Source organism: Heliangelus exortis, chromosome 4, assembly GCF_036169615.1.
Source record: "Heliangelus exortis chromosome 4, bHelExo1.hap1, whole genome shotgun sequence".
Taxonomy (NCBI): Eukaryota; Metazoa; Chordata; class Aves; order Apodiformes; family Trochilidae; genus Heliangelus; species Heliangelus exortis.
In genome coordinates, this window is record NC_092425.1 from 1,494,751 (window position 1) to 1,522,562 (window position 27,812).

Genomic DNA, 27,812 nt, shown 5'->3' on the forward strand with positions numbered 1-27,812 from the left:
CTGGTGAGAGGTGCTGGATAAGAAGTTGAGACATCTATGGACCAATCCCAAAGCTGCTGTGAACCCCCTGCCCTGATATTTCATTAAAAAGGTGCCCCTGCAAGAGCAAATTGCTGGCACCCAGGTGTAGGTGAGCCTTGCACACAGAACAAGCAGCAAAGCTGTTTGGGAATAATCAGAAAAAGGGAAGAGCACCTGTGAAAGCATCCTCAGTTCAAAACTATTTTCCCAGCCCTGGCCCTCCCTCAGCAATCAGTCTGCTTCCTGGACCAGGAACTTGTTAGCCTTGGAAATCCAGCCAAACAGATAAGCTGCACTTCAGTTCACCTTATTTGCTGCCAGATCATCAGTCTCAAAAACACTCAGTGCTCAACAACTCTTAATCCAAATGTCAACCTTCTCCTCTCTCCTCCACTCAAATATTTCCCGTAGTGAGGAAAATCTCTGTGGCACTTCAGAGCCTCTCACAGCCAGCCCTTCCCCACCACTGGCCTTCACTCAAGACACTCAGCCCTTAAAACATTCCCTTGGAGTTTTAAACAGGTATTTAATGACACATCAAGCCTCTAGCAAAACCTGAGAGGGTGAATAAATGCTTTGCTTGGTTTTTTCTTTTCTTTTTAGATACCAAAAAGGAGAAGAGATAATATAATGATCAGGCTGTGAGTTATCCATGGCTTCAGGCAACACCTCACACAAAGCTCATTCCAGTACCTGGAACCCACAGACTAATCAGGGTCTTAAAATTGCTGATACACTCTATTCAGGGTCTCTTTTTACTATAGCCTTACCTAAATTCTCCAATAATCACTGAAAACCTTAATTTGACTAATGAGAACATAAAATAAGCTTACCTCCAATGCTGCTACTAATGCTCTGCTGTACATTTCATCAGCTTTTCTAATACTTTTGTTCAAGATCATAGCAATGTAGCCATTTACCCTGTATTGAGCTGAATTTGTAATTCCAAGGTAAAGCTGAAATGAAAAAATAAAAGCATTCATTAGATAACAGAGAAAGCCAGCAAAGTAACTTCTATCTACCTCATTAGCTATATGATTGCTTCAAATACTTCATCAAGCTGAATTAAGAACAATGGAGATCAATCTATATTGACCAAATGTGAGAAAAAAAGATGACATTAAACGTCCTGGTTTGGGCCAGAATAAATTTTCTGTCTAGTAATTAAATAAATGGCAGGTCAGTTCCTACTGCACAAAAAGGGAACTTTGATAAAGGTTTAGGCCTTTTCTTTTGAGTTTGTAGATAAAAAAAGAAAGCAAACTTGTTTAGTGGGCAGCCCCTGTTGGTCTTGGGAGCTGTGGATGTAAGAGCAAGATAATGTATGCAGATCAGTAAGGCACATGGTTAAATCCTAACGTGCACAAAGAGGTGCCATCCAGACAGGGATGGGATGTATTCCATCCAGGATCACCTCCTCCTAATCACTTCTGTCCCAAAATACTTCTTGGACTGAACTGTGCATTTGTTGTCCCTAATAATCTCCAAATCCTTGCAGATACTTTTTCATTACTATGGAAACTGTTTCATGAGGAGATGGTGATACAGCCAGAGACAACTGCCACTAGACAAACTGAATCAATCATTATTTTATTACTTTTATTGGCTCCTTCATACTCACACAGAGAGCTCAAATTGAAAAGCTGAGAGTTTGCTTGCTCTCTGGCCCCAGGCAATTTCCAGCTCAAGTTTGAGTCTGCCTAAAGAGAGGGACTGGGCTTTATATCCTACCAAAACTGGCCACAACAGCAGCCTAAGAATACAGACTCCTCCAATGGCCCACAAGTTATTCAGTTTTTCTGCTCCATCTTTCTCCTCAGGCATGGCAGGGTAAGCCTAATAGGGCTGTGCTTGAGATTCCCAGGGAACAGAGATTCCCAGCTAACTCTGCCTGAGCTAAGCCAAACAACTGGAAGCAACTTTTGTGCACAAAAGCTCCACATCTGGGCATGCTAACATCTGCTTTATTTTGGCAGCTTGGGCTTATGACTCCATCAGGCTTAGGAAAGAAAATCAGGAAGCTCTGGAGAGGGCTTTGATGAAGACATCCCTTTTTCATACTCCTGGGCCTTCACAATTACAAAACTCTTGGCCAACCAAAACCTGTCTTTAAAATTTCTGAGGCTGCAGAGAGATTTGAATCACATACTCCCAGTATCTCTAAAAAGCCTTCAAGCAAGAGTGACCACAAGCTCCTTTCAGACATGGCTGAAGCCCTCTCTGAAAAACTGGGGAGGGGAAAGCCCTGTCCTCAGGAGAGGCAGACAGCTGCTGGCCTTTATTCTAGATCTTTAAAAAAAAATAAAACAAAAAACAACAAATGAACAATATTTTTTTTTAACCCCTCAAGGACTGTGCAGCACTGCTGTAATATTGTACATCAATGAAGCAAGAAGCAAAACTTAGGCAGGCTGACATCTGATTGTTCACTCCTCTACTTTTACTCTCCAAGTTTGCTTCTTCCCTTGCTGGCACACACAAGTGTGTAAAAATTATTTCAGTTTTTAGATGGGATACCTCCTGATATTTTACAGAGTGCCATCAATCCTTGGCCCAAAGGCTGAGAAACATCTTGAATAAGATTCCCTGCTCTCTTGCTTCCCCCTGGGAGGCAAAGCACCTACCCTGTCTCAGGCACCTGAATTCCTTTCTGAGGGACCCAGGAGTCAAGCACTGCAAAGCCTGAAGTTTTTTAGGCTGTTTCTTTGCTCCAGCTCTCTGGTCATCACAAAAGAGTTTTCAGATAAAAAAAAACTGGTATTACTTACTTCTGCCTCCCTCAGGTTTGCCAGAACCTTCTCAGGGATATTATAGAAGGGCTAAATGTGTCTGTCCTGGTAAGAGTTTGATGGTGTTCTGATGGACTATAACTGTGTTAGGGAAGCAGCCTGGTGATGCTCTCTCTCCTTGCTCACCTTTCACAGTGTGTAATAACCCATAAAACTCCTGCTCTGCCTTTTTGGGATTGAGCTGAGAATTCTGGCCAGGGAGAGGCAGTCTCCCACTCTCCTGTAGGCTACAAGACAAAGCCAAAGCAGACCTGCAGACCTCTGGAAAGAATCACACAGCTGTTGCCAGACTTCTATCAACCAACCTTCTATTTTACCAGCAGGGTTTCCTTCAGATCTGCTGCAGATCCCTGTGATTACCAGTGCCACCTCCTGGTACCCACACACTGAGATCCAGCCAGGCAGGAATGGGAGGATGAAGAAACACAAAACATCCCCAAATTCTTGCTACCTGTTCAGTTTTTGTTGTTCTCCACAGACCTTTATAAGCACCTCTTTATTTTACATATAACAAAAAAGTAAAGGGATAAAATGACAGGGGAGCTGCCAAAGCCAAGAGATTGCAATGGATTTTCCTTTCTGGGGTATCCAAAACTAAGCTAGACCCAAACCAGACCTGTGCTCACCAGACCAGAAGAAGAAAAAGCTTGGGAGTTGAAAGCTGGATGCAGAAACATCAGCATTCATTGCAGGAGCAAACACTTCCAGCATTCATACATACACCTGGGGTAGAAAATCTGAGATACTGACTGCAAATTTGAAACTGGGGTTTCCCACATCCTCACAGCTGGGATGTACTATTTACACTGATTTATCCAGGCAAATGAAAGAGAGAGAGGCAAGGATATGGATTAGGACTCTCCAGGCCCTGCCAGTTTTCCTTCCCAAAGTGACCAAAAGCCAGGTTTTCTCCACAGGTGTCTGCTCCAGTATCCTTATCACCCTTCAAGCAAAACCCTCCAGCCAGTTACTTCTGAGCTGGGGCACATTTTTGCCATCCTATTTTACAGAAAACAAATCCTTAAAATGCTGGTTAGGGGAAAAAAACCAACCTATATCCCCAAAAGCAAACCATCTCAGGACTTGAAGCAGAGGATCTGTTTTTTCAGTGATACCATCCCACCTCTTCTCTTTCCATCTCACACAGAGCCTCACAGTAAGAGAAAACACAGGCTCAGGTCTTAAAAAGCCCTCTCCCATATTCAATGTATTTTTGGTAGTGCTGGGGTAGCAAAAGGGTCTGCAAGGCACCCGAGCAGGTGGGCTCTTGCTCCAGGAGAGGGCAGTGAAACACGGCTCAGCTTGGCCAGGAAAGGGGAAATGCACCATGACCTGTCCAGCAACCCCGGCTCAGTCAACCCAAATGCTGACCCTGGGAGGTTGCACAGGAGGAGCCACGAGTGGGGATTCAAGTGTCATAAATCGGGTTTTGTCACTATTTCCTAGGGGAAAAAAAAATAAAAATGCAATTGCTCTCTCTCTCTCTGTTCACAGAGAGGCAAAAATGTCATTAGGAGGCAGTGTTCACTTGCACTGGGGTTGGCAGCTCTCATTTGTTCTGGCAGTGTGGAGGGAAGCAGACCAATGGAAGACCTTGTAATTCTCCTTTATAATTAAGATAATGTGATGCACTGGCCCTCAATCATATTTTTGGATGCTGCAGTGTCCCTGACACATCTCGGAGAGACCAGAGCTGTGATTAAACATTTTTGATAACCCATAAATATAACATTAGTTGCCTTGCTTAGGTTTCTGATAACATCATTCATTTCAGATCATTCAATTAGTGCAGACAAAGGGGCTCTTTCCAGGAGACATAATGTCATTGTCTCTGGAAAGGAACGTACTTCCCAATGACTGTTTATCACTCTGTAATTACAGTGCTGGAGCAGCCATGCTCTATATTACAAGGAGCCCTTTTTGTGCCCAAGGATCCAGCAGTTCTTTGTTTTAATTTATTTTCCTCCTCGATACCTCCCGCTATTTAAGCAATAATTCCCTGTAAATCAATTGTTAGCAGCAGCTAATGACTGGTTGGTTAATTAATAGCTGAAAGCAAAGCTGAGGGTGTTCACTGCTCTAACAAGCCAGCAGACACGAGCTGTGGGATTATTGCTAACACACCCTGTAATCAATGACAGCCCCTGCATCACTTCCAGGGACCCACAGGCTGGCAAGAAGGAAATCATCCCAAGGAAAAATAGTCCCTGGCTCCTGGGATGCCACATGGCCCAGAGCAGGCAGCTCAGGCACAGGCCAGGCTGTGGGGGTGCTGTGAAAGTCTGTTCCCTCCCAGGGACAGATTCTCACATAATGTCTTCTCACAACATTCTCAATATTTATCTAAGCCTGCTCTGTCCCTGCCACGAAATAAGGTTTGGAGTGATGCTACCACGAAGAAAGGAGGAGGGTCTAAAGCAGGCAGTAATTGGTGCTCACAGAGAGAATGTGTGTAATGGACCAGCTGGCTCATTATGAACTAAAATGCTGCTGGATCTTCAGTACAGAGGATGGTAACAGAGAATAAATGTTGACATTTTCACAGTGAGTAATGCAAGACCATCAAATCAAACAATTTCTGGCACGTAGTCAAAGCAGTATTGAAATGGGAACTTGAGTGATAAGAACATTTTTGCATTTCTTTTTTCCTGAGTAGAAATGGATGGATGGATGGAGGGATGGATGGGTGGGTGGATGGATGGAGGGATGGATGGGTGGATGGATGGATGGATGGATGGATGGATGGATGGATGGATGGATGGATGGATGGATGGATGGAGGAAACCTTGTGGCATGAGTTCCCTGCACTGACACCCAGCCAGGGCTTCCCAAAAGCCACTCTCTGACTTGCCTTAAGGAAAAAGGAAAAAATCCCAGCAAGGAGCACCCTTGCATGACTGCTCGGCTCTTGTCCCCTGATGTGAAGTGGTAAATCAAGGTGATTTGGGCTTGTCACCCTCTTTACACCCAGAGAGAACAATTCCTGTCACCCTCTATGCTGGACATCTGCTGCCTGTTACTCTCTCCCCTTCTCTTTCCTGAGGGGAATAACCCCAGTTCCCTCAGGGTCCTTTCATGGGCTGTGCTTCCTGGCATTCTACTGCTTTCCCAGATTTTCTCTGCTTTCTCTTCAGCTGTAGGAAAAGGTGGCACCCACCTGTGGATGCTGATCCTCAAGTCTTTTACCAACATGCTGCTGCTTGGTTATTTTCTCCCTGACACAAAGTCTCTCCATCTCTCCTTCCTCAGCACAGCCTTTGGGACCACTCCTAGTGAAATTTAATTTAAATGTTTGGGAGTCATTTCTCTGAGCTCCCAACACATTTTCACATTCAGATCCTGGGACTTGCAGCATCTCCTCATTGCATCATCTGCAGGTTGCATTTGTTTGCTTGTTGCTCAGTTGCTAATAAAAAAATATTTCATAGAACTGCATATAAGACCTACTTGAAATACCCTCCCTGACAACAACCCAGCACTGGCTGTTGCTGCAGAGTTATTTTTCAACAGGCTGTGCACCTGCCCCATTGTAATTATAACTATACCAGATTTCTTAGCCTGACATATATATGTCCAAAAAGTTACCAAAAAATCAACCCTTATTGCATTTGCTGCTTTCTCTCTGTGCACTAGGCAGGCCACTGTAAGAAAGAAGGAAATCAGATTGATTTGACAGCAACTGTTCTTGAGAAGCCCATGTTTTCTCTTTTTTTATTCTCTTTTTTTCTGTCACCACATAATCTGGCTACTTGCAAATTGATTGCTTAATGACTTGTTACTGAATATGTTAAGGAGCTAAGTTAGACTGACAGGTCTGTAATTCCCTGCGTCCTTCTTTTCCTCTCCTGAAAATATAATACCCTAGTTTTGCCCTTCTCTTGCTTCAAGGACCTCCTTTCTCCTCTGTGAGTTTTTACAGATAATCACAGTGGCTCAGTGATTGCTTCAGATAGTGCTTTAAGTACTCTGGGGTGAATTCCATCCAGCCTTGCTGGCTGGAGTGGATCCACCTTATCTCAATATTCTTCAGTCTCTTCCCATCCCCTTCCAGTCTGCACTTTGGTCTCCTTGTAAGAATTAAATGTAAAGAGCAGGTTGTGTCCCCTGGTGATGGATGCACTTCATAATGCAAAGCAATGAAGGACTGAAAAATCCTTCAATGTATCTGGTAATATTTACTGAGGAATACTGATATATTAGGATATATAAAAGATCATATCATCTCATTTATAATTTATACTACATTAGATAATAAAATACAGTGAAATTTAAAAAAACTATTTTACTAGCAACCAGTGTGTTGTTTGTTTAAACAAAACATCAAGATCCCAAAAGTCCTGGTGGGTTTTCCATGTGGAGCTCCACTGCCTTTGCTTTGTCAGCCACCTGATGCTATGTTCACCCAGGGGGAAGATAACTTGGGTTTCTACCCATGACAGCTGACCAGAACACCTTTTACTCCTGCCTTTAATAAAGTCTTTTTTTTTCCCCCACCTTTCTGCTCAGTAGTTCACAATCATTACAGCCTGAGTGACAGAGTGCTTGCATACCACACTTGTCTCTGAAGTTTATGATGTTTGTTCATACAGTCAACACAGTCTCAGGTTTGTTTCCATCACCAGTTTGAGGGCTTTCTGCCAGAATCAGAGATATTTCATAACAGCAATTAATTTTTAGATGTCTGTAGGTTTCAACCCCTCCCAATTCCTACCAAGTCAAAAAAGCTTTTAAATCAAAAAAGTATGCTGAGTCAAAGCTGACTCTTCTTGCAGTGCACATTCCTTTTGATTCAGTTCTCCCTGGCAGCACTGCTGCAGTCTAGAACAGAAATTACATGAAATTCAAGAAAGAGGGAGGCACAGGAGAGAGCTGGAAATTCCAAGTTAGAAGGACACTGACCCCAAACACAAAACACCCCCATTTGCTCTTATAATTATCCACCTCCTGTATGGATATGATGATCATCAGACCTACCTACTGACAGAATATTTCCAAAACTCTCAGAACAGACTCACTGCCTCTTAAATAAAAATAGAGTGGAAATTCCCATGTCTGGGATATTGTCCTATGGAAAACCCAACATGTGAGCACTATCTGAAAGAATTATCTCCCAGATAAAACTTTCCCATAACACCTCAGACTTACTTTCTCATTTCCTTCTTGGTCTGGAAACAGCTCTGCTGGGTTCCTCAGCTGGAAGAGTTGACAGACATCTGTTCTCTGCATGGAACAACTGCTATATTCATCTGTGTCCTCTGAATCTGGAAAAAAAGGATATAAAAGAAGTGATTTTTGTCTTTTTAATATTTTTTACCTCATCTGATACACAAATGCTTCTTAAATAGCAATTATTTATGAGCTTTACTGTCCATCCTCCTTTCTTAACCCATCCTTGTTGTCCACTTTTTTTTTTTCTCCAGACATTTTACTTTGAAGGACCCTTACCAGTCTGAAAATGCTGATTTTCTTAAAGGGAAGAATCTGTCCAACCTACACTCAGGTTATCATCTTTAGATTTTGCAATTTTAAAATCTAGTTGAGGAAGACTGCATTTTCACACCTATTTTAAGCTCCTCCCTGGAATTTTGTCTTCTGTTATAAATCTCCCTTCATAACTACTTGAGTAAGAAGACAAACAGTATACTCCCCCCTTGCTATCCTCCTCCTCAGAGTTCAGTAACTCAGCAGGCATCAGCTTCTGAATTTTCCAGTTCTTGAGGCACAGAGAAGCCAAGAACAATCAGGCAAAGAACAGGCTGATGATGACCTATCCATCTGACAGCTTGGCCTTAACCAAACACTCAGTCACTTTAGAAGCATTCAGAATTTTCCCCTTTGTCTAGAATACCTGGAGGCCTTTGAAGTGGTGTTTTCACCGTGAGTGTCAGTAACAGTGCCAAGTATACCTCACCAGAATGAGGAACTTCTCGTTGGTCATTAATATCTTTACAAAGCATCATTATATCTTTATATATATCTTTAAAGGATCATTATTTCTGGGAAAGTGGAGCTGCCACAGAGCTTTGCTCCCCACACCACAGACTCCCTAAAAGGCCCTCTCCCTGCTCTGCATGGATTTGCACATGAGCAAAAGAGAGGAAAATTCTACTGGTTTTACTGCCTTATTTTTGCCTTCAGGTGAGCCCTTTCCCCTGAAATATTCACACTCCTTAAGGCCTCCCCCCTCAGCTCTCCCAGACACCCTCAGTGACACTCCTGTCCCCCAGGGCTGCATTGCTCTCCCTGCAGCCAGCATGCTGATGCTAAGCCATCTTTTCCAGCTGACAAAAGGCAGCTTCCACCCTGGAATATACTGAAGCAGTATTTTTCCATCCGATGAGCTGCACAGAGTGCAGTGCCTACAGCAGCTCATTTCAGCTTCCCATCCCATGGGATGGATGGAGCTGCTCAGAGGGTGGGTGGCTCTTTGTGCCACCCCACCTATTCCTGTTGTTGTTCCTCTTCCTTCTCCAGGAGCAGAGGGACAGGGCAAAGCAGGGGGTTGCTGTGTAGGCACAGGACTGCTGGGCCTCAGCACCACATTAGCCTCCAAGCTGAGGGGAAAATAAACAAGAGGAGCAGAGCACATCTTAATCTTCACTGCTGGCACTGACAGCTTTACTCAATTTTAGTCAGCTAGAGAGTAATCAGAATGAATTAAGCTGCAGAAGGGAGGACTGCACCAGGATCAAAATAAAGCAGTGGGCACTCGAGCACTTCAGGGAGACACTGTACATCTTCCTCTTGATGTTGCCACTGCAGGATGCCCACTGCTGCCATCAGACTGCATCTCTGGGCAGCTCCATCCACACCAACTGCTGGGCTTCAGGAACAGCTGGAAATAATAATTGCCAGCAAGTCCCTCTGGCATCTTTAACCCAGAGTGGTGCTGGTGCTTGGTCAGCACCCCATCCCTCCTGTGCTCCACCAGCTCTGATGGGTGCAGCAGGATGTATGGTTTCTTTGGAAGGCCAAAGGTATCTTCATATATCCCAGAGGAAAGGAGAAGCCTCAGAAACACTTAGCTGCATGGCTGCACTTCTCAAAAAATTAGGAGCTGCTTTCACAGAATGCCTTTGGTTGGAAGAGACCTTCAGGCCCATCCAGTCCAACCTCTGACCAACACTCTAAGCTCACCACTAAGCCATGGCCCTAAGGACCAGTTAAATACCTCCAGGGCTGGTGACTCCACCACTGCCCTGGGCACTTTTCCAATGTCTGACAGCCCTTCCAGAGAAAAAATGTTTCCTAATACCCAGCCTCAACCTCCCCTGGTGCAGCCTCCATCCATTTCCTCTGGTCCTGTCCCACACCACCAAGGAGAGGCTGTGTCCCCTCCTCACCCCATCCCCTTTGAGGTGGCTGAAGAGAGCAACAGGGTCTCCTCTCAGCCTCCTCTTCCCCAGACTCCCAAAGTTCATGGTGCTCAGAGCCCATCTCAGTTGCAGCCTTCACACTGGATTGGATATTTTGGGCTGCTGTAAGGAGGGACTTTTTATTCACATCTAGCACATCCCTGTGCTCAGAAATCAACTTTCAGCCCTAAATTCCCTGGTTTGCACCCTGTGCAAGCTGTCAGGGTACTTAGAGATGCAAACTTCCAGGCAGGTGAGTTAGGAATCCCTGGTTCTGCCTGAGTTCTGCCATGGAACAGCCCGTGGGCTGGGAGCTGCACTCCTGTCACCTGCCTGCACCCAGAGGCAACAGCCTCAGAAATCCCCCCAGGACAAGCAGTCAGCAGACACAGGCTCTGCTCGTTAAGTCAAGCACAAACCTTCTCTTTACACCACTAATAAATGACTTTTTCCCTGGGAACAGGACTGCAAGCACATGTGTGGCAGGCTGGAAGAGGACAGGGAAAGGGGAGGAATGTCTCAGGGGAAATTATCTTCCCTGACAGAAGGTGATCCTGGCCCGTGGGATCTGGTGAGAAGACAGCATTAGCAAGGCTGTGGTCACATTTTCTCCTGAAAAGGTTGGAAAACACTTCTGAAAAATCTGCAGAATATGCAAACAGCCTTTGATTACACATCATTACAAAACTACCCCCAACCAAGACCCTTTTTTTTCTCCCCCCCTCCAACTGTTATTTGCCTCCTCCCACCTGAAACACCCCCACCCCTCAGCAACTCTCTCTTCAAGCTCTTTGCAACAACTCCAGAAATTCAAATGCCTGCTCTTAGAGAAAAATAGCTTCTAATTAAACATACAGTGTGGGTGTGAATGGAGCTGGGCCCACTCCTCACCTCACTGAAATCAACAAAAAAAAAGTTTTTCTTTTTTACTGCAGGCAGAGGCAGGGGTGATGGGGTTTGGCAGGAACAGAGGTTTGCCAGTGCTGGCAATTAAATGGCTTTTTTCTCTAGATTTGATGAAACAGCCTGAAGATTCCTGATTTTACACTTAGGATAAAGGCTTGGCTTGGGTGTGTGTGTGCTGGAGAACATCATCAGTGGTCAGAGCAGCCCAGCTGGGCAACTGCTAGTCAGGGGCTTTTCAAGTAAACATTACATACCTCTGGGGCTACTTAGGATGTGAGCCTCAGAGAACTGAATCTTAAAACTTTCCTCTGCACCACATCTGAGCACCATTTTGAGGGGCTGGAATCAATGTTAAGTATTCAGGGAAAACCACAGAGTGTTTTCATAGCAAAATAAGTTATTTTAAAGGTTGAAAAACTACAAAACAATTTTCAAATATATCTAAGGACTCAGTTCAAAAGATAATTCTATACACCCTCATTTTTCTTTCTAATGTAATCATACAGAATTGCACAGATATATATATATATATAAAAGCACAGACAAAAAGAAAGACACAGTTGCTGCCAGCATCAAAATACAGAAAGGTGCAGCTAGAGCATGCTTTCCTTTCCTCTAGGGAGAAGTCCCCCAGGGCAGAGTGGCTCTAGATGGTGTTCAAGCTCCTGATGATTTGGTCTCCAGCTCCTCAGTTGCCCCCTAATCTTCTCAGGGGGCCTACAGGGAAACTGAGGGCTATTTATGAGGGCATGAAGTGACAGGACAAGGGGCTCTAAATGGAAAGAGGGTAAATTTGGACTGGATTAGGAAGAAAATCCTTCAGTGTGAATGGTGAGCCCCTGTCCCAGGTTTCCCAGGGAAGCTGTGGCTGCCCCATCCCTGGCAGTGTCCAAGGTTGGATGGGGCTTGGAGCAACCTGGGCTGGTGGGAGGTGTCCCTGCCCATGCAGGGGGTTGGCACTGGGTGAGCTTTAAGGTCCCTTCCAACCCAACACATTCCATGATTCTTCCACAGGACTAACACAGCTCTCTGTGCAAATGAAGCCTCACACCAACATTTTGCCCAGCAGAGCTGTAATTACATCTGACAGCAACTCCTCAGAAAAAGGGATGGGAAAAACAAGCTGGAAGTTTTGCCTGACACCCCTGGGAAGCAGGGGGTGAATTTGTGTGAGATTACTGCACTTTGCACCAGCACAATGGGTGCTGGTGGTGGCAGGGAAGAAGTTCTGCCTCTGCTCCAGGTAAGGCTCCTGCACTGCATGCCAGGAAAGCTGAGTGTGCTGATGGATGAGAGCACCTCAGATTGCACCTATATTTGCAGTTCTGAACACTCCAGTTATTTTTGCAACAGTAGCTGGTAAAGTTAAGGGCCCGTGTGAAATAGGAAGAAATGAGAAATTTATTAAATTTCAGCAACACAAAATTACATTTTCCTTGTAGAGCCACACAGACTCTCAAGGAAAAAAAAAAAAAAAAAAAATCAGTAACTGATCTCTGGTCCTTTATGCTCAAAGCTCATCTTCCTGCACCTAATGATGTATTTGCTTCCCTAGCTGAGCTTGTCTGGAGATGGGAAGAAGTGATCTGGTTTCTCATTTTGATGAGGCTAGCACTTCCCAAAGTTCACCTATGAATAATGTTGGCAGGGAGACGTGCATCTAGATGATTCAGATGACACATTTGTGTCAGAATCCATCTCTCCTGATTTTCACTGAAGTGCTTCAACATGCTGTGGTACTTCACAAGACAGAAATAAATGTGTTTTGTAGCTCCCCCTCTCCCCCAGCTCTCACCTTCACTCTATTTCCATCCTTTTGTTGCAGAAATACCTGAGACTGGGTTTGGTTTTCTTAACACAAGACTCAGTAATTTGTGAGACTTCTCTCTTGGGTATTTTTTTTCCCCTAAAAGCCACAGTTCAGCAGCATGGCAGCATCTCCCCTGCACAGGCCCTTCAGGTGCTGAGTTTCCCAGCAGAAGGGTGATGCCAAGACAGTATTTTCCAGCAACAATTATGCTCTTTTCTCCCCTCAAATGCAAGTATGTTGTACTGGTTGTTTAGATTTAGGACTCAGATGGGGTTTTGGAAAAAATACCCATTTTCCCTCATCTGTAATGATGGGAAATGTAGCCATCTATGGCTAAATTTGTGGATTATTATCACAGGATATAGCCAGGCACTTAAAAAATCCCTGCAAATGGCTGAGAGGCTGATGACCTTCAGGAATGGCCCTGAAATAGAGGCTCCAGCTGCTCTAACTGGCCACAGGGAGACAGCCAAGGGGCAAAGGGAGGGAGCCCACGTTGATGGGTCACCAAACTCAATTGTTTGGGATGAGGCAGCAGCCTGCAACCCTTTTACCAGATTTGTCCTGAAAAAGAACACTATGACAGCCCTCTTAAAAGAATAAAGGCAAAGCCCAGCACTGAGATTGGTGGGATTCTTTGAGGCTGCACCACAGAAAAGCAGCCAACCATGAGGGTAGTAGTTTCCAAAGGGGAAATGATGAATATTCTGGCCTTGCAGCACACCAAACCTGCAGCCAGTTATTATGGCCTGGCTGTTCTGTGGGGAGCAAGTCCACAGTGGTGGCAGCAAGATGCAGCCACCCCTGTTTCTCAAATCCAACTCCCTCAAAGCCTTTGTGGAAAGACACCCACGACCCTCCCTCTGGGGGGAGTTCCTCAAGGTTCCTGCTTCTTGGCCTGAGCTATTTCATTACCTTCAGATGAATTAGGTAGAGCTAAGCCCTCAGACTCTGTCCAGTAGAAGTAACATGTATTTTACCTCCTGCCCAATTCACCAGGAAAAACAAATTAGAGAGACACTTTAAGCATGTCATAAACCACTCCTGGCTTAAATGTATGCAGTCTTAATAGCACCACATTTAGAATCATCTCCCAGGCGAGACAAACACGGGTAAAAAAATAGGGATTTTGCTCTCCTGGAAACCAAATATATTATTTTGTCACTACTAAATAATGAGAACATTAGTACAAAACATCAGGAAACTCTTAATAGGACATAAGTGGAGGATTTAGTGAAAAGAATACATAAAAGCACATTTTTTTCTATCTGGGAGAGAAGAACTTGGCAGAAGCCATGGCCATGCCAGAGACCAGTGCGTGGCCCTGGTTGTCTCTCCTGCCTTCCCACCCCAGGATTGGGAAACATGCAGGGGCACAAAAGCCTGTTTCTTAAAATAGGGTCAATGACCTGAATGCAGGAGCTGCTGGGGCTTGAAGTTTTGTTTTATTAATCAGTTTTCATGCAGTTAGTTGGGGATTAGCATAGGCTGCCAGCTTTATCAGCATTAATTTGGAGTACCTTGAGGTATTGAGGACAGAGCTGTCTGCTGCTCATGTAATGTTAGAGCATTGTCCCCACTCCCTGCCAGCTAAAGATTAAGAATAAAATACAAAGAACCAAGCAAGATGAGAGATGGGCCCCTCCAGGCTGCAGCACACAGGCTTGGGGGGTGCCCATGCAGTTTGCTCACCTCCTGGCTGCTTCACCACCTCTTCCAACTCCAGCAAACCTGAAGGGCTGCACATTCCTCCTCTTCTGTCCCACTGATACCAGCAGTGGAATTTTTTCCCAGTTTTCTCTGCTGTAGTAACCTGCATGGAGCCAAGGAAGCATCCTGGGGGCAGAAAGCACAGTGGGACAGTTTGGCCTTAAACAGAGAGCTACAGCTGTAACTACACAGCAATCAGTGCCTGAGCAATTAATGGTTCTCTCCAGAGGGACACCTGGCCATAGACCTGCTGGAAGAGCTCAACAGCTCCACTCATTATTGAAATCCAAATGGCCTGAATCACCAACCCCCACCTCTCTTTGCAAACTTGTCCTCCTGGCTGAACCCAGGCAGCAGGTCAGAAGCTAACAAGAAGTTTGCAGGAAACCTCTGGCAGCCTCTGAGCCCCTCATGTATCTGGGTAGTGCCTCCTCTTCATCTCAGGCACCTGCCTTCCCCTGGGCTGCTTCCATGGGCCAGAAACACTGTCAGGTGTCTTCAAGCAGAAGGACTTGGAACTGTGATCAGATCAAAGGGACAATTTGGGCTCTGGGGGTGACTGAACACCCACAGAGTCCTCTTTCTGCCAGAGCATACGGCAGCCTTGGAAGAGTGACTGTGCTCTTGTGTTTGTCTGTAGCACACTCAGTGTTTCCTCTGGGATGCAATTATGAGATGAGAACAAATTAAATTAAGAGATAGCTGCACCACCTGCACACCCCACCATAAAATAAATACCAAAAATCTCTAAGAATGTCAGGATGAGGAGAAAGTCATTAAAAAGTAGCTATGGTTTGTCTAAAACCAGGTTTCTTTAGCCCTAAGCCCCACTTGATCCCACAGTCTTTTTGCCAACCCCAAAGCAGAGTTTAAAGAGGTACCTACCTTGGGCCTGGCACATTTCTCAGCTGAAAACCTTGGTCCCACAGGAACCAGAGTTCTAACTGGCACATCCACATAGCCTGGGATCTCCCACAGTCAGGGACAGCAACCTCTTCAGCTGCCACCACAGGAGCTGGAAGAAAATAGGAGATAAAGCCATGAATCAGGAAACATTTTCCCCTGCTGGTGTACCTTCTTGGCTGGTTATCCCCAGGGCCACAACTTCTGAGATGCCTTCTTCTTGGGGACTTCTTATGGGAGGCTGCTGTGCATTTGCAGATTTTTGGCACCTTCAGTAAGAGAAAAGGCTTCTGGGGTTGCAATTGTGACTTTGTGCTGCTCTGAGAAGTGAGGGGAGGGATTTACTGATTTAGTGTTTAGGTCTAAGACAAAAGCTTCTGTGACAAAATTATTCCTGACCTATGGAAAGCCTGTGTCATGCAGCACTGGTCAGACTGGTTCCTAGCAGGGAAGGGGCTGCTACCCCCAGGAATGAACCAGCAGGTCCTTTATCAGAGCATTGCAAGGGTGGATGGGATTACAGACATCTGCCTTCACCAGTGCCCAAACAACACAAAATATATTGTGAAAGACACTGCAGCTTTTGCAGCAACAGCTCGTGCAGGGCTGTGCAGAGCACCAAAGCCCAAGGGCTACCTCTGAATTTGCCAAGAGATACCCCCAGGCCACATCCTATAGAAACCAGCTGAGGCTTCTAAAAACAGCTGCCCAGAAAATCAGGTACTTTACGGGGCTGGGAGTCAAAGCAGCCTCTGAACTGCAGCTGATGCCACACTGTCTGGCACAGGAGAGGGGCAGTGGCCCATGTGCCCACACATCACCATGCCCTGGGAGGGACTCTGGTGACTTAGAGCAGGGCCAGTGCCCAGTGCTCAGCAGCAAATAAAAAGCCTTCCCAGGAATGAGCTTCCCATTAATTGTTTCTTTGAAGTCCTATCTGGGGAGGCTGCCATGAAATCCCACAAGAGAGGAAGATGATTGCTCTCCTGCCACCCTGCATGACTCACCAGAGAGACAGGAACACAGCCACACAGAGAAGATAATTACTCTTCTGTGACTATGTGCCTGGTTTCAGTGTGTTTAAGTGTCTAGTTCTTGGCCACTGTATTCAATCTTATTTTTATTGGGTTCTTAAAACCTGTACAGCATGGAGAAGAAGTTTGTAGCTCAATGGGGGTTTTCCTAAGACAGTAAAATACAACCATAAATGGCAGAAGCACAGGTTGCTCCCTGGCATTTACATATAATGCTCTTCTCTTGCCTCATTAATTTTGTAAGCTTTTGGGTTTGCTAGAAATCAGTGTAATTTATACCAAACCAGTAAAGCAAGCAAACTGAAATGCAAACATAAGGAAGCCACTCCTCCTCCCATGCTGCACGTGGCCATGGTCAAACTGGCTGTTTGGGAGCTGGCAAGGCCACCAAGGCTGGTTCCCTGACAAATGTCTGCCTGGACACATACCCAGGGGAGTGGCAGGCAGGTAAAAAGCAGGAAAAAAAGAAAAAGCAGGGGCTGCAGTGGTGATGCAGGGATGCTGGGGGCAGGAGCATCACCACCCAGCCTGAGACACACCCCAACCCCTGGCTCCAGGTGTCAAAGAGCAGCCTGCCATAGAATCATACAACATTTCAGGCTGGAAAAGCCCCTTGGGATCATTGTGCCCAACCATCATCCCTACTCTGCCAAGTTCTCCCCTAAACCACATCCCCCAGCACCACATCCAAAGGCCCCTTAAACCCCTCCAGGGCTGGTGACTCCACCACCTCCCTGGGCAGCCTATTCCCCTGTCTCACCACTCTTGCTCTGAACATTTTTTTCCTCCTTTCCAGTCTAACCCTTCCCTGGTGCAGCTGGAAGCCATTCCCTCTTGTTCTATCCCTGATTCCCTGTGACCAGCACCAACCTCTCCACCATGGCCTTTAGGTGGTTACAGGAGTGATGATACCCTGCCTCTGCCATGCCACCTTCTGCCTGGATTTTTTTCCCCACACACACACGTGTTCAAGTGGTTCAAACCTGAGGACATCATGAGGCATCCTGGTTTGCTTTGGTTATAATCCTATGGGATGCTGCTCCATGAAGAGCACAGCTGCATTGCTGAGGCAAACAAACCCACCCACCAGGGTTCCAGTTTGTTCTCTGTGGGTGGCCAGATTGTATTCTCCAAAGAACACCAAAAAAACCCCTTTAACTTTGCAGCTAAATTACCAGCAGGCATATATCACTTCCATACTGCTTGCTCATTCTGCATAAATACAAGATTTATTTTTCTCTCTCTGCCATATGCATTTTCAACCAGCTACATGTCATTCCCTCTTTAGAAAACATCACTTGGAAAAAAAGAGGGTGCAAAGGGACTTTGATTTCTACTGCAGGACAAATACACTCTCAGATGTGGTACACAGGTCTAGGTCCACCAACAAAAGCATTTCAAGTCTTTCCAGGTTTGCTTTCATATTTCATCTGACCAAAAAGCTCACTGAAATCATTACATACTGGTGAAGTCCACCCAGCCCACTATCCACTATTCCCCTGTGATGAATCAGGAAGGACCCAAAGGGAAAAAGGAAGAGCAAACCTGTAAGCAACCCTACCTGTTCACATGGAGGTTGCCATGTATGTCACTGTGCTTGCTTCCAGGGGGCAGCCAACACAGTATAGTGGTGAGCAGGAAAAGTAGAGTTCAGACAGAAAACTTGAGCATTATTGGACACAGACTCTCTTTACAAACAGCTCAGGTCACAGCATGTTGAGTTTTCTTAGCTAGAGGATGCAGGTGGGCTCCTCTGTACCACCAGAGATGGTTGGTGAGCTTTAGAGGATCTGCTGGGAGCTGAAGGACACAGTGAGTCTGCTGGCTCTGCACTGCTCTGAGAATCCCTAATGTCCCCATTTCTAAAAGCAGGGATGGGTAAGAATGTGATAATTACCTTGGAAGGGCATCAAAAACCTTGAGGAAATCATGGCTGTTGAGCACTGGAGGGTGTGTGGGTGTTGGGAGTGCTTTGGTGGTGTTGTTCTGTTCCAGTCCTGCTCTTTGCCAAAATCACTGAGATGAAGGGCAGAATTAAAAAGTGACTATTTCCATGGACCTCAGGTTCCCCAACATTGCAGGCTGCTTCTTCAGCCTAAGGTTGTTAATATTTGCCTGCTGTGAAGTGCTCAGACACACTTCACCCCGAGGAGCTCAGAGCCCTGCTCTGCAGAGGCAAACGAGAGGGACGTCCTAGGAAACACATCAGAGTTTCTCCACCAATCTGGTGAGTCTTTCCCTTTGCATTTATTTTGCCTGGTTTTAAGCCAATGATTAACTTTCCCTCAGCAAAACGAGGGCCATAAATGACAGGGGGAAAGTGCTCTTGAAATCAGGGCCCAGGCTGAGCTGGCTTCTGCACTGCTCAGGCACCAATGCACGCGGGGTCACGAAGCAGTGCAAAGCAAAGAGCCAAGCAAAGAGCTCAAGGGAGAACAAGGGCTGGGTTTTTTGGTTTTTTTTTTCCCTGCACTGTAACCCTAATGGACCAGATGAAGTGAGGCTGGAGTCAGCTGCCTGTGCTTGCCCCAGGGCAGGAGATGACAAGCTGATAGTGGTCACCTCCTGAGCTGTGAGGAGCTCACATGGCTTCCCAAGGACAAGGAGCCTCAAGGAGAAGAGGAGGGAGTTTTGTAAAACAACCTCTCCAACCCCAAAAAGAGAACCCCCAGACCAAACCAAACCAAACCAAACCAAAGCAACCAGGAAGAAAAGAGCTGCTGAGTGTCCTGAGCTGGTGATGGCTGTGGCTGCCCACGATGCCTGGGAGTGGGGAGAAGTCCCTGGGGGTGTCAGGTCACTGAGCTGATGCTCTGGGGTGGCAGGGAAGGGGACAGCACGAGTCAGCAGCATGAAGAGAGCAGCTGCATGGTTTGTTCCCTCTGGGGATGCTGACAGCCATGATCTTGGCAGCCTCTGGGATGGGAAGCACCATGGAGGGGTGACTCAGGTGCTGGGTCAGCCCTAAGCTGGGGTTTGTTGACCAACTGACCTCAGCTTTCTAAAAATCTGGTAAAGCTCAGTGTTTTTCCACTTGCATTCAGCCCCACTGATGCTCAGCTTCTGTGTGAGGCCCCTGGGTACAAGTGGCAGCAAGTAAATTAAATTGCTCACAGGAGAACATGGTTGTAGGTGAGGATAAGGATGGCAGAATCAGGTTCTTAACAATCTTGATAGAGACTGTAAGCAGCCTAAAGAGAAGCCTAATTCAGATGCCTCCATATGCAGCCTTTTCTATTACACCCACCAACCACCCACAGCCTCCAAATTGCTATTCTTTAGAAGCACTCTGCAGCATTTTTCTGGTTTCCAATATACAGCAGTGCTGTAGGCTTAGCTGCTGGCTCTGTGCATGCACATGCAAAAGTACCTAATGGAGAGCTTGATCAGCCAGCAGGATCTTTTCTTAAATGACACATTTTCGTATTAAAGGAAATGTATTCTCTTCTCCTGCTAGCATGGAATAATGAAACCTTGGCTGTTCCTCCCCAGCCTTTTTTTCCCTTCTCTTTTTGAGTCTTGCACAGCAGAAGTGATCCCTGGCTTGTAGGCTGCAGCAGCCCACAGGAGCCTTTGAGAACAAGTGTCAGAAAACCCACAAACCCACAGCATTAATTGGGGGCTGGATTGGTGGTGACACTTTGGAGAGCCAGGCTGTCATTTCAGAGCAGAGAGGTGCTCCACAAGCTGCCACAGCCTGACACTCCACAGCAGAGTGAGGAGGGCCCCTTGCTGCACAGAAATGTGAGCTGGGCAGCTTTTTCCTGGTCTGGGAGAAAAAATGCCTCTTCCTCCAGGCCTGTGCCCAAAATCTCTGTCCCCCCAAGGGGAGGCATGGCTATCACCAGAGTGACAAAGGTGCTGAGCCCCTGTTTCCACTGTAAGATGTGCATGCTGTTATTCCAGTCCCTGGCTGGGCACTGCTGCCAGCTCCTCTAACTCCCAAAGGAGAACAGCATGGGGATAATATTTAAGTTGCCCCATACATTTCCCTTTTGTTTCTTGGGCAGCTGGGCTTTTGTTTTAATTGCAATCTCAGTTTAGGGCACAGAAGGGAGGAAGATTGAGGGGGGAAAAAAAACAACCCTGATTTTCTTCTGTTCACTCCGTTGGGTGTGGTTTAAGGACAAAATCTTCCCAGAGAGCCTCCATAATCATATATAAACCACAGGGAAAAAGAAAAGCTCTTCTCCTACCATCAACTCCTGTTTTTTAAGCACACTTAAAAACATTCCAGTGTTCTTCTCATCTTCCTGTTCACTTCAGACCTCCATATTACCCATTGTACCTACAACCCACACATGGACATACAAGACCTTGTCCTCCAGAAGCTGCAAAACACTGAAGCCTCCAGAGATAACTGAGGTAGGAAAGTAGTGCCAGTTCCTTTTGCCAGGCAGAGGAACACCTGCCCCTGCCCTTATCCCTTCTCTCCCAGAGCAGCCTTTTTCAGCAGTCAGCATTGGCAGGAAACCACATTCTCTCCTGACCAAAGCTGCCACCCCAAGCCATTGACACTGCCCCCCTGTCCACCTGTAAGGCCACGTGCCAGAACACCCCCTCCTCAGAGTGATGTCACACAACCTGTGACAGCTCTCACTGATTTCTGCTGCCTGTTGTGCCCCAGCAAGTGCCAGCCCCACACCCTACACAGCAACCACCCCTTCCCTGCAATGCCCAAGTGCCACAAAGCACAGGGCACTCAGCTGCACCACAGCTTAGCTGATACCTTTTGCTCAGGGTATATTAGATTATTCTGTGCTCACAAGGGTGGCTCAGTGGCTGGGAATCATCTTCTTCCCTCTTAGAAACAACTTGAGAGTCATAACCACATGTTTGTTAGCACTTCCAGCACAGGAACCTGACAGCATGAAATGCAGCTTGCACTCTGTAATATAAACTCTTCCAAGTCAGAGCTTCAGAAGCTCCTCAGCTTAAGCCACCCCTCCAAGGCTCCCTCCACATCTGGCCCCCAGACTGCCACCTCCTCACATCCCAGCACTTCTCTGACAAGAGCCAGCCCTGCCATCCTCACAGCAGGAGAAAATCCCAGCCATCCTCCCATGGAGAGTTCTTCCAATGCAACTCACTCCTCCTACACGTATAATTTGGTTTCTTGCCTTGCTAATGAGCCCATAAGTTATCTCCCAGGCCAGCCACGAGAAGCTGATATCTCTGCAAAGTGAGAACTGTTGGAGGCATGCAGAAAGGTACCGGGCTCTCCTAGCAACCAAAGTTGTAAAATAATGTGATCATAGCAGAATAATGTGATGAAAGGTTATGTGATGCTTGTACTGGGTTGGTATGGCAACTGAACTGTGCTGAAATGCCTGTATCCAGCATTTCAAACAAGCAGCCTCATTGTATGCAAAGCTACATTTCTTATTAATCCCATTCAGTTTACCATCATCTCCATTCATCTGTGCTTACTACGGGGCTGTTGTTAGGTCTTCTTTTCACAGCCTCAACTCTGCTCCTGCCCAAGCTGGTTTCTGTTTTAACTTTTGCTTCTTTGACCCTGGTAAAGTAAAAAAAAAATTGCTATTTCATCCCTGCATATCTGAATCAACAGATTTATATTTCAATGCATCATCTGTAACTTGCTCTTATTTCATTTTCCTTTCTTAGCAGTTTTGTTGCATGGGGAAGCTTTGCCCTAAGGTGTCAGGATTTACTTACACATATATCTTGATGAATAAACAAAAAAAACCATACCCTCCCAAGAGATGAAAATACCTGACCAAAGCCTGAGTGAGGCTGGCAGCAGCCAGGAGCAGAAAACCCACCCCTGGCGTGGGGGCACAGCCCAGGCAGGTGCCTCAGCCTCATCCATCATGCTGGGAAACTGCCTGCCTCCCTCCAAGTTCAGCTTACACCTTCCAAAATAGTGGCCAAGTTCTCAAGAAAAATCACTTGCCTTCCTCCCAGACTCCCAGTTCCTATCACAAGACACACTTCTAAAAAACACTTTCCACGTGTTTTGATTCCTCCCCCTCTGAGAATGAATAAAACTCTAATTTCCACAGAGTGCCATTTGGAAATCAAAACAACTCCTATGAGAGTCCCAATGGGCTTATGTGGAGAACTATTTGTTTTCTGGATAAGGGTTTTAGTCTCTGCTTGCTTCCCGAGATGTGGTTTTTTGAAGTGAGTCAAGAAGAGTACAAGGAAAGGTTGAGAGAGCTGCAACTCTTTAGCCTGGAGAGGAGAAGACTGAGAGGAGACCTTATCAATGTCTGTAAATACCTAAAGGGTGAGGATAAGGAGGATGGAGCAGCCTCCTTTCAGTAGTGCCCAGCAACAGGACAAGGGCCAGCAGGCACACTCTGGAACACAGGAAGCTCAATTTAATCATGAGGAAAAATTTGATTACAATGAGGGTGACAAAGCCCTGGTCCAGGCTGCCCAGGGAGGCTGTGGACTCTCCTTCTCTGGAGATATTCACAACCTGCCTGGCTGCAGCCACGTGTAATGTGCTCCAGGTGATCCTGGGCTAGCAGGGGATGGGACTAGATGACATTCAGAGGTCCCTTCCATCTCAGTGACTGTGTGTGTGTGTGTGTACTGACAGCACAACCTGCATCCCAGGTGCCTTCCTGTGTACTCTGAGGTTTTTTGCCTGCCAACCACTCACCTGAAGCAGCACTAAGGTGCCAGTGAAAGCTTTGCCACTTTTAAGGACTCAGAGGGAAAACCAAACAAACCCCAGAATGAAACAGCAGGATGGAGAGAAGGGGGTGGGGATGATGAATAACCTCAGCTGTGTCTGCAGAAAGGCACCTGGAGCAGAGGGACATCAGCTGCCTGGAGCCTGCTGTGCCCACCCAGGAGGAGCCCCTGGGTACACAGCCCCCCCCATAGCCCCCTCTCTGCAGGACAACTCCAGCAACACCATTGCCCCTGGCTGGTGAAACATTTGGGGCAAACACTGTGCACTTCATGGGATGGCCCCAGGCTCTTCCCATGTGATTGTAACATCAGCCTGAAAAAAGAGTTTAACTGAGCCCAGACAGTGCTGTGTGGAAACCAGCATGGCAGTGGGGTAAGCATAAAAGCATCAGATCCATTTGCTGTGTAAGCCTCACACACTGCTTGGGTTTATGCACCTTTTGAGTGTGGGCACTTCTAGGCTGCACAGAATTCCCCAGAGGACATGTGCAAAATGATGGGGAAACAAACCTTATGAAGATAGAATTTATCCAGCTTTTGTTTTTTCTGGTTTTTGCAGGATGAAGGATATAAGACTGGTAATGTCCTTTTTTTGAAGGTATGAATAGCTCTTTGGATGCACTAAAAAGGCTGTTGTGGCAGAGTTAGAACCATAAGGGTTTTTAAAATAGTATGCTCTATCACCAAATTACAGAAGCAGCATGGGTAATATTCCTAAAATTTACCCATAGCCTTCCTGCTTTCAGCACAATTTGGGGACTGGGAAAAATGGCTTAATTTGTCTCTGATACTGTACCAAGGCCCAGGGAAATGCCTGACTGAGTGGTGCTGTGTACATCCCAGGTTTCACACCCACTGCATCATCCTCCTGCACCTGCAGTCTCTACCACTTCACCCCAGGATGCAGTCCTGCAATCCCTCTCCTCCAGCTGGTTGTGCCATCCCACCAGATGCAGCAGGAGCAGCTCACACCTGACAGTCACACCCAGAGACATAAAGCACACCCCAAGGCTGGCATTGCACCACACAGGTTTTTGTGTCTCCCACCAGCCAGCCAGAAATGCAGACCTGAATTAAAAAGTAATATTTCATGAAATACAAAAAATACTTTGCATGCATAATTGTGCTCTGTGGAGAAAATCAATCAGTGGATTTGCTAGGAAGACCCTTTAGTGTGGTTTCCTAAAAGAAAAAGAGATTCCATGTGTTAGGAGAAAGAACTCATGTTTTTTTAATTCTTACTTTTACCACTTTCAGAAAAAAAATCATGTTCATATTTTTTAGTAATTTAGCTAAAAAGGGGATACTTGCACATGCATTTAATCTTTTGATAGCTCTGTTTTGCAGCTAAGGAAAAATTAATTAAAAAATCAGCTTATAATTTTATTAGCCTGTGTATAAACACCAAAGTGAAAGAAGGAAAAAGATCCATTATCTTTGCCTCCTTAGCTCTCAGGCTTTGTTTAAAGTCCAGAATCTCTGAGCATTTGATAATAATCCTAGTGTTGGTATGCAAAAGGTTGGAGAAGTTTCACACAAACCCATCTTGTTCTAGTTGCTTATGCCTTTGAGGCTCTTTGCACAGCTTCAGCACAGTGACTTATGCCTGCAGTACAAGAGTGGATAATTTATAAAGCTGATATAAATGATGTATTCAGAAAGTGGCTTGTGTTCTGGCTGATGAACATTAATTGAATGCAAAATGGAGCACAGCAACTTGTCCTACATCTTCCTTGTAAGGCAGTTATTGCCAGTCAGATTGGAAGACCATTTATTGAGATATTTCTCAGCTAGTCTTACAAGCATTTTAAACATTTATTATTTTTTTTTTTAAGAAATGCACAAGACACTATTTTTCCAATTGTTTTAAAAATCAATAAAAAGTGCAACTCCAGTAACCTGCACGGAGAGAATGGGAAGCTGGGAAAGTTGTTTCTAATCCAAATCCCCACCTCAGCTCTCTGGAAATCATTCTCTCAGCTCTCAGCCTGTTTCCCCCCTCAAGTGCTGCTGCTAATTATACCTGCTTTGCTGAGCTCTGCTACCAAACAGCCTGCATGAAAAAAACTACTTTGATGAAAGTAGGTGCCAAGTTTTAGGAATAAACATATGGTGAATGACATTTTGTCTGGATTTCTGGACTGGAAGGGTTTATTTAAATCCCTTTTGGAACCCGATTGCAAGTCAGAGGAATGCTGTGTTGTTTCTCAATCAATAAATAAACACTTGTTTGGACCCCTTCTTCTAAATACCAGAAAGCCTGGCTCTGCTCCAGGCATGAGGCAGATGACATGCTCCCATTTTTATTTTTTGCTTCCCTTGGCTTCATTTTTTTCAAGCTCATGGGTTGGGGGGGCAGGAGGGGAAGTGGTGGCAGCATCCAGGGAGGCTGCAAGCCAGGGTCTCCCTCACTCAGGGAGCAATAGGGAGGCAAAGAGCACCTAGAGGGGAGATGGATCAATCTAGATCCACCCATCCCTAAAGCTAGGCAGAGGCAGAAATAAGCTTTTTAAGCTCTTTGCAGTAGCCAGGCTACTCTAGCCAGAAACAGCATAAAATCATAGCTGGTATCTGCTATACAGAACTTCCAACTACTGTAAGAATTGCATTAGTGCACTTAAAGAATCTTTATCTTAAAAGATACCCAAGTCACTGACTTGGACAATCTACAGTCTTAAATTGTTTACAGTTGCCTATCCTTTAAAGCAATAGGAGGAAGAGGAAAGGGGATGGAATCCTGACACAGACCTAACTCTGCATTCACCCTCTGCACAGAGGCTTCCAGCAGTGCAAAGAGCTCAGCCCCAAACTGCTTTGTTTGAACTGTAAACCTCTGAAGAGGTGAACAACTTTCCTTTTGTTCTTAGCTCTGGAACTGATTTTTTTTTTTATTTTCAAACTGTTTGAGCCAGGCTGACTTTGTGGCTGAGACCTCAGCCCTGCTGAGCTGAGCAGCCAGGGCCTGACTGCCTCCCCCCTGCCCTGTGTGCACACCCTCCCACAACTGCAAATCCTTGCAGCCACGCTGGAAAAACCCTGCAGGAATTGCTTTCCTTCTTTTGTTCATATTTAGTATAAAATGCTAATCTTGAAGGAGAAAGACCTTTTGATTCCCAGACAAATCCAAACCAATTTTTATATTAAAGCTCCCAATCACTGCTTCCCAAATAAGTATTTCCATATGGCCAGTTGTATGACAAGTGGGATGGGGCTGGTTTTCCTTTCTTTGCTTGCAGCTGCTGGCAATTGTCATAACACAGGGTGGATTCCTTCACTTTGGCCCCCAATTAGCTTTCCAAAGTATCAGCATCTTCTTTTCCCCCCTGATCTCACCTTACTAACCCCATAATCCCATTGGAAAACTGGGAAACCAATGTTATAAAAAGGTTTGATTTTTTTTCTAATAGTTTTAATTACCATGTCTTTTTAAAAAACCTGATTTCTCATGTCCCTGTGGGATAGCTGTTCTAATTTCAGTGGTGACAATGTATGTGGGTATGGAATTAAATTTAAACCTTTCACAGTTGCTATCTTTAAGCTCTTCTAGCACAGGGCCCTATACAATCTCCTCCAGGGAGAGATCTCCTCCTCCTCCTCTTCTTCTACCCCTTATTTTCCTTCCCAGCAGCACACAGGAGAAGGATAACCAGGTTTAAGGCTTGGAGTAGCAAGTCAAGTAACCAGTTGCCTCTTCCATCTGGGATGTCAGTCAGGCTCCTGGAGGAGCTAAGGCAATCCCAGCACCAGGCTGACTTCTCTACTTGACACAGTTAAGACAGACCCAACACCACTTGCCACTGAACCCATTTCATTCTCTGACTCCTTCCAGAAGCCTTTGCCACTCAGTGGGATGCTTTGTTTGCCAGCAGTGACAGCCAAATGGGGCTGTCTGTCCTCAGGCTCCTCCAGTGCCTGCCTTGCTCACCATCTCCAGTCTTGATTTTCCTCCCTGTCTCTAGGAAAATGGTAACACTGGCAGCAAGACCCTGAACCCCTCCAGTCACACCAAGCAGCACTCTGTGGAGAGGACCACTGAAATTTCTATTCCCATCTCAGGCTCCTGGCCAGCATGTTAGACACACGTGCCCATTTTCAGCATCTACACTTGGAAACCTCTTTAAAAACCCCATATGTGAATTTTGTCACCAGCTCTGTGTTAAATGGCCACCAACAGTACTTATTTTTTACAGCATTATCTGAAGGGACAGATGCCTTGAGATCTCACCATTTTGTAGCTTTCCCAGACCCAGAGTTGCTCATAAGAATTCCACAGGAGCTTCCTGGTCTTCTTGGGCATCCTTATGGATCCTCTGCTCCACAACATACTGTGGCATCTGCCACTCCCTGAAATACAACAGAGAAGATATAAATATTTTCAGCCTTTCCTGGTTGTTTGCTTTTACATCTCTCTTATCTCACCTATTCTTAGGGATCAAAAGCTCTGTGGCTTAAAAGTCTTGCTGTTTCCCAGGCACTACATCTTCCCTTGGAGTGGACCAGACCTGATCTTCCAAGATTTCCCCACTCACCACCCTGCCCAGGGTAACCCTGTTACTCAGGATGAGAAGGGAAAGCAACTCAACTATGTAATATTAACCCAAGGATGTAATATAAA

General features: G+C 45.8%; 1 long non-coding RNA gene across 1 annotated transcript in view; it reads right to left on the bottom strand.

Moving 5' to 3' along the window:
- Positions 1-859: 859 nt before the first annotated feature.
- LOC139796316 (uncharacterized) overlaps positions 860-27,812 on the bottom strand; it is a 30,887-nt gene continuing 3,934 nt past the window's right edge. The window contains exons 2-5 of the long non-coding RNA XR_011725939.1: positions 27,423-27,541; positions 15,477-15,606; positions 7,956-8,071; positions 860-977 (exon numbers count right to left, since the gene is read on the bottom strand). This is a non-coding gene — a long non-coding RNA (uncharacterized lncRNA). The remainder of the gene's footprint in view (positions 978-7,955; positions 8,072-15,476; positions 15,607-27,422; positions 27,542-27,812) is intronic.